Source organism: Cupressus sempervirens, chromosome 2, assembly GCF_028749045.1.
Source record: "Cupressus sempervirens isolate cs-2001-9-10 chromosome 2, ASM2874904v1, whole genome shotgun sequence".
In the NCBI taxonomy this organism is placed as follows: domain Eukaryota; kingdom Viridiplantae; phylum Streptophyta; class Pinopsida; order Cupressales; family Cupressaceae; genus Cupressus; species Cupressus sempervirens.
In genome coordinates, this window is record NC_143119.1 from 246,257,771 (window position 1) to 246,265,143 (window position 7,373).

Below are 7,373 nucleotides of genomic sequence, written 5' to 3' on the forward strand. Positions count from 1 at the left end.
GATGATCCAAACGATGCTTTGCTATCATATTTGATTTTAGAAGACTTTGATGGATGACTAATTAAATGTTGTTCTACTTAGGGTTGAACCTAAGGACATGAAAGTAAATTGTATTTGCAAAAGTAAACCTTTCTCAAAAAGTTGACCTCCAAACATGAAAATGATCTATGCATGTCTCTAAGTTCCCAAATGGTCTTTTCCCTTACTTTTTAGGATCTTAATTTATAAAACAAGCAAATGACACCTTTAGGAGTTTTCTTAAGAGAAGATTGTCTTCTAATATCAAATTCCCAGATTCAATTTAATGGTTTTAGAATAAGAATAAAAGACACCAAACAACCTTGTGAATACCCTCATTAGTCACTTTCTAGTGTAGATTGTATGTGTAATGATGAGGTAATGATACATTATAATGCTTGTTAAGTGATAGGACTTGATCTGTAGTAAATTTTTGTCGATTGTGAAACTAAAGTGTTAGGGTTTTTCCTTTCATCTAAATCAAGTGTCATGACATGAGGTTATAAGCTCCCAAAATTATGTGTGTGGTTTAAATTCCCTTTCTTCATATAAAAATCTCCATTTAGGTGGGGGATTTCATGTTTTTTTGGCTTGATAATGACTCATAAAAAACCTTAATAAACAATTGACTCCAAATCCACAAATTGGGAATGAATATATTATATAAATGTGCATTTATTGTGAAAATTAGATGCCTTTAAAGGAAGCTCCATAAGATCAAAATCTAGAGATTTGTCATGGGAATGCATCCACTAGTTTTTTATAATAAAATATTCCTTAATGGGGGCCTTTGATTGACTAAATCTAACTTTCCATCCACCACCACCACACAAGTTGTATAAAGTTGATGAACTAGGTTGGCCAAATTAGGAACCCCAAAATAATAGAATGTAAATCAAATCTCATAAATACCAAAGAAAACACAAAAATAATATAGAAATATAATGCCAACATCGAAGGCACCTCACCATAAGTGAAATATTTTTGAATAATATACAAGGCGACGCAATTTAGGAGGCTCCTATTATGCAATCACCAATCAAGTGTATAACTAAATTAAACACGAGCCAACACCTCCACATACAAATTAGGGTTAAAACACCATTCTTTCACACATAACCCAATAAAGACAATACAACAAAATAATAGTAATATGTAGAATTATTAAAAATATCATACAATATTATTATGGACCTGGTTAATGTAGAACTTTATCAAGCCCCGCCCAAGAATAAATATGCTCATTGAAGAGGTTTTTGAAAAGTATATGATTTACTTCTAGGTTCGAAATAAAGTCTCCATTACGTTGAACTCTTTCCAATGTTGAGAATAAAAAAAATTACACTAAAAGAGTTAAAAAACCAACACTCACAATGAAAAAGACAATTCTTCCAACTCAAGAAGGGAACATTGTTAGGACCCCAACTAATAATCATAAACCATCAATTTATTAGGATTAAGGCATCATCCACCTTATATATCTAATGTCATAATATATGGTTCCAGTGATATCCTTGGAAAGTTTCATTAGGCACTTAGTGATGAAGGGCCACACCACCCTACCAACTCATAACCAAAAATGCAACAATATGGAGACAAAGAGAGACGAAATGCTTCCCAAACAATTTTATTATACTTGAAAATCCTTACAACATCCACAAGATGATATCATAGATATGACTTCTTCAAAAAGAAGTTTACAAATTCTTCAACATAAGAGAACTCCCAAATAAGAATTTCCACAAGAAAATTCTTCACACCAAGAGCTTCACCAAGAAGAACTTCCCAACTAAGAGCCTTCATCTCCAAAGCTTCCATCCAAGAACTTCTACTTGAAGAGCTACACCTTGAAGCTTGACCTTCCAAAGCTTGATTAGAAATGCTCATATGCCTTGCTTAAATAGGCACTTACCACCTAATGCATGATTTATCTACAACCTTCTAGAATTCCACCTACACAATATCCACAACCTTCTAGGATTCCACCTACACAATATCCACAACCTTCTAGAATTCCACTTACACACCTCGATAAATGGAATGACAACCATTTTTATTTTATTTTTCTATTACGCCACCTATGCACCTCGAAAATAGAAATTCTTTTTTTTTCTTTTTTCTATTTTCTATTTTTTTTATTTTTCCTTCTATTTTCGTCACTTTCTCTCTCCTCCATAATTTTTAAAAAAAAAATAATTTTCCCATGTGAGATGCTCCTACATTAGACTCTCCTGGTAGATAGAAAAGTGTGTCCCACACTTTGACGCCAAAAAGAAAGATCTACAACCATCTTCATCTTCACCAAAGGTTTCCACCTCAACAGGGACAACATAACCAACATGTAAATCTTCCACATCTACATCCATATGTCAAACACCATAATCTCAACCATCTAATCAGCATGCTCACTTCCCGGAACAAATGGAACATAATGCTTCCTCAACAAACCCTCATCCACATTAGCAACTAGTGAATCCACACTAGCAACAACAAACTCCACATCAACAAACTCTACATCAACATCAATATGTAGATTTCCATCAACACAAGCCAAACTCCCAACACCAGCAATCTCATTGCTCACAACAAGATGCTCTGCAACATACAAATCATCACCAACAACAACTAGATCATCCATGGCTGAATGCTCCACAATATCCATGTCAAACTCAACCAACTGATCATGAAAACCATTCTCCATCCCAACATCAACAAGGTTAGAAATATCTTCAGCAACAACCTCCAGCTACTCTACAAGTTTTGTATGAGACTCCACCATCTGATCAAAAAAACCAACTTCTTCCACTTTAACCTTGCGATGCCATCTTCTCTCTCAAACAAGTTTCTTAATCGGCCAAACAACTCTCTTTTGGATTGGTAGACTCCCACTCCACAAACATTCATGAAATTCCTTCCTCACCCCATCCCTAACTCAATCAGCCAAGCTAGCTTCAAACCGAGTAGTCATCTCAGAAAAACTCCTCTCCACCACATCAAAAAGATTCGCAATCATCTCAGGGTCCAATCCTCTTGGAGCCATTTATTAAGATCTTCATAAACCCTCTACAAATAATCCTTCCCACGCTCCTTGTGATAACCTTGAATTGTTTGCAAGTCAGATCACAACCTACCACCTCACATGAACAATCAAGAACCAAATCACAAGTCCAGGACCACGGATTTGCAATCCAAAAAAATCTTTACAATCATGCCTCAACAAGATCAATCTTCCATCTTTGCATCCATCTATCAATCTGCATGTCCTCCCAAGGTCCCAAGGTCCTGGTGCAAACTGGCTCACGTTCGACGATTTGTTCGCATGCTCAAGAACTCCCACTCTGATACCAATTGATGAAGGGCCACACCACCCTACCAACTCATAACAAAAAATGCAACAATATGGAGACAAAGAGAGACAAAATGCTTCCCAAGAAATTTTATTATACTTGAAAATCCTTACAACATCCACAAGATGATATCATAGATATGACTTCTTCAAAAAGAAGTTTACAAATTCTTCAACATAAGGGAACTCCCAAATAAGAATTTCCACAAGAAGAGTCTTCACACCAAGAGCTTCACCAAGAAGAACTTCCCAACTAAGAGCCTTCACCTCCAAAGCTTCCACCCAAGAACTTCTACTTGAAGGGCTACGCCTTAAGAACTTTCACACCTTGAAGCTTGACCTTCCAAAGCTTGATTAGAAATGTTCATATGCCTTGCTTAAATAGGCACTTACCATCCAATGCATGATTTATCCACAACCTTCTAGAATTCCACCTACACACCTCAATAAATGGAATGACAACCATTTTTATTTTATTTTTCTATTACGCCACCTATGCACCTCGAAAATAGAAATTCTTTTTTGTTTTTTTTTTCTATTTTTTATTATTTTCCTTCTATTTTCGTCACTTTCTCTCTCCTCCACAATTTAAAAAATAAAAAAATAAAAATTCCCATGTGAGATGCTCCTGCATCACTTAGGGCATATTAAGAAAATAATTTCTAATATTTATTTTCACTATTATATAGAATACATTCATAAGAGGTAATGACTTCCACTATGATAAAGGTGACTTGTGGACATAATTATTTAATATTATTTTCCCAGAATGTGGATCCGTGGAATAAAATGGAACTAATGACAAGTGAATATGACAAAGAGTAGTTGTTGAGCTTCTCCAAGCCCTTACTTGGAAAGAAGTAATAGGAAACTCTCAATATTATCATCTATCAGATCTAATGTAATACTTCTCTTCTAATTTTAGGCACCCAAGTTAGAGGGAAAGTAGTGGAACCAAAATGAGTGTCCTTCAACATTCTAAGGGGGCAATCCAAGGTTTGGGAATGTATAGAATAAAGAATCATCTTTGGGCACCTTGTTTGGTTTTCTAGAGCTCTTGGCATGTCCATATAAATGACTCCTTGGATGTGGAAAACAATGACAATCAAATGAATATAGAGTTACTTAGGAGGAATAATTGTGAGTTGAAGCATCTTATATTTCTCGAGAAATTCTTATAACAATCTTTAAGTTCCTTGAGATATCTCAAATAAAATAAAAATTTGTAATCTAAAAAGTTTTATACAACTTATTCTGAGCAATATATCTCCTTATATTCCTAAATATAAATTTAAAATATTAATCTAACATAAAAGATGCCTCCATTAAACCTATCCATCTTTAATCTTTGGTGCCTAGTTGAGACGATTTTCTAATCTAAACAAAATCTTGGGCTTCATGGCCTTTTACGTATTAAAAAATAAATAGCTACATTAGAAGTCCCTTGTGGTGGATAATCAATTTAACATTCTTCATCTTGATGATGATGCAATCTTTTCAAATCCCTTTAATGAAGTATACAACCTTGGAACACTCAAGATCTATTAATGTGGACTAATCGCCAACGTTCCCCTTTAGGATCCACGACATGGCTTAACCACCTCTTGTATTCTATAGGTCTAGTAGTTGTATCAGGCATTGATAGGTCGATTCTTTGGTACAATGAAAACCATATCTTGTAACAAGTAGTATCAGAGCTTGGTCACACGTTCAAATATCCTTGGGTAACATTGAGGGGGGGGTGGGATTGTTGGATCAAATTGTGTGAGATTTTTTTCTCACCATTGTATAATCACTCACAGTGGTTCATCATCATGAGAACATGAATCATTATGAGTGATTAAAAATGATGAGAAAAAAAATCTCACATAGCTTGATCTAGAAAATATATCTGATACATTCATGGATTGTGGAAGACTTGTACCATTGAGATTAATCATATCTAGCCCCCCTACCTTTCACATCATCCCTAGTTCGTATGATTATCTTGTTCACATTGACATTGTCACCATCGTATAATTTTTTTACCATGATTGAGCCTAAATACTAATCCCACTTAACATCACTTTAAACTTGAAATACTACTCATCATAGATATAATAATTGTTTTGAGGGTTTATTACTATTGAATGTAGAGTATAAAACTCAATGGTCATATTGGATAACTTGGTAGAAGTAGGTCATTACCCATTGCAAATTATTTCTTTCATGAACAAAAAGGATATCTACACGGATGAGTAAAATATGGAAAAGTCACTTAAAAGAGAAATATTCATGCTTTCTCCTTCTTCCCATGGTATTAAATCTTAATAATAGGTTACAACTCCTCTAAAACATTTGATAAGATAATTGGATTTCTTCAATGGAAATGGTTCTCTATTTCTATTTGCTACATTGGATCAAAGATAGGGATGGGGATATTAAGTTCTTATTTTAATATTAAAGACATAAGATCATAAATATGAACACACCCTTCTCATTAAGAGGGATAACGTCTCTTCGTACATTGACTTAAAAAATAAATTCATGTGAAGGTTTTCTCTGAACAATGTGAGTCCCTCTTCTTAGATGAATTAGTTATTAAACACCCATGCACATGATGAAAGAGGGTTTTAAGAAGGGATAACATCTCTCTGTACATTGACTTAAAAAATAAATTCATGTGGAGGTTTTCTATGAACAACGTGAGTCCCTTTTCTTAGATGAATTAGTTATTAAACACCTATGCACATGATGAAAGATGTTTTTGACAATTATGTCTAAAGATGATTAGTAAATACATTCACTAACTATAGTTTCTCACATTCAATGAAAACTATTATTTATATTAGTGTGTTATCTATAAAGTTTTTCGATGCTACCTTTCCCTACATCAAAGAAAACTTTTATTTTGTGTATATGAAGGGTACTAAAACTAACTCTTTAGATGCCTTCATAAACTAAGCTTTAATCAAACTTTTTCTTAGTTTGAAATTGAAAGGAACTACAAATATCCTCATTATCATGTGCAAAATTAATGCCAAAGCCTTGACTCTTGGAATCAAACATATCATCTAGGATATTCTTATATCAGAGTAAACTAAAATCTTGGGGATATACTTTATCTTAGATAAACTAGTTCTAGCTTGGGAGATCATTAAGTGGGTTCAATATTGTATGAAAGATAATCTCTTTCTCAAGTTAAATTTTGATAATGATCATGATATTATTTGATGACCTCTCATCTAAAAGATAATCAATGGTTGGGGTTCAAGCCCATATAATATGCCATGTCAATATGCTCAATGATGCCAATGATAAGTTGGTTGTTGTCTATCATTTATTTTCTTAGTTCCTCTTACAAACAACCATTTAATAAGATCATTCACTTACCCCACTTTCTATGTGTGCCCGTTGATATGAAAAAACCAACACTCATATGAAAAAAGACAATTTTTCCAACTCAAGTAGGAATCATTGTTAGGACCCCAAATAATAATCATAAACCATCAATTTATTAGGATTAAGGCATCATGCACCTTATATATCCAATGTCATAATACATGGTTCTAGTGATATCCTTGGAAAGTTTCATTAGGCATTGAGGGCATATTAAGAAAATAATTTGTAATATTTATTTTCACTATTATATAGAATACATTCATAAGAGGTAATGGCTTCCACTATTAGTGATAAAGGTGACTTGTGGACATAATTATTTAATATTATTTTTCCCAAAATGTGGATCCCTAGAATAAAATGGAACTAATGACAAGTGAATATGACAAAGAGTGGTTGTTGAGCTTCTCCAAGCCCTTACTTGGAAAGAAGTAATAAGAAACTCTCAATATTATCATCTATTATATCTAGTGTAATACTTCTCTTCTAATTTTAGGCACCCAAGTTAGAGGGAAAGTAGTGGGGCCAAAATTAGTGTCCTTCAACATTCTAAGGGGGCAATCCAAGGGTTGAGGATGTATAGAATAAAGAATCCTCGTTGGGCACCTTGTTTGGTTTTCTAGAGCTCTTG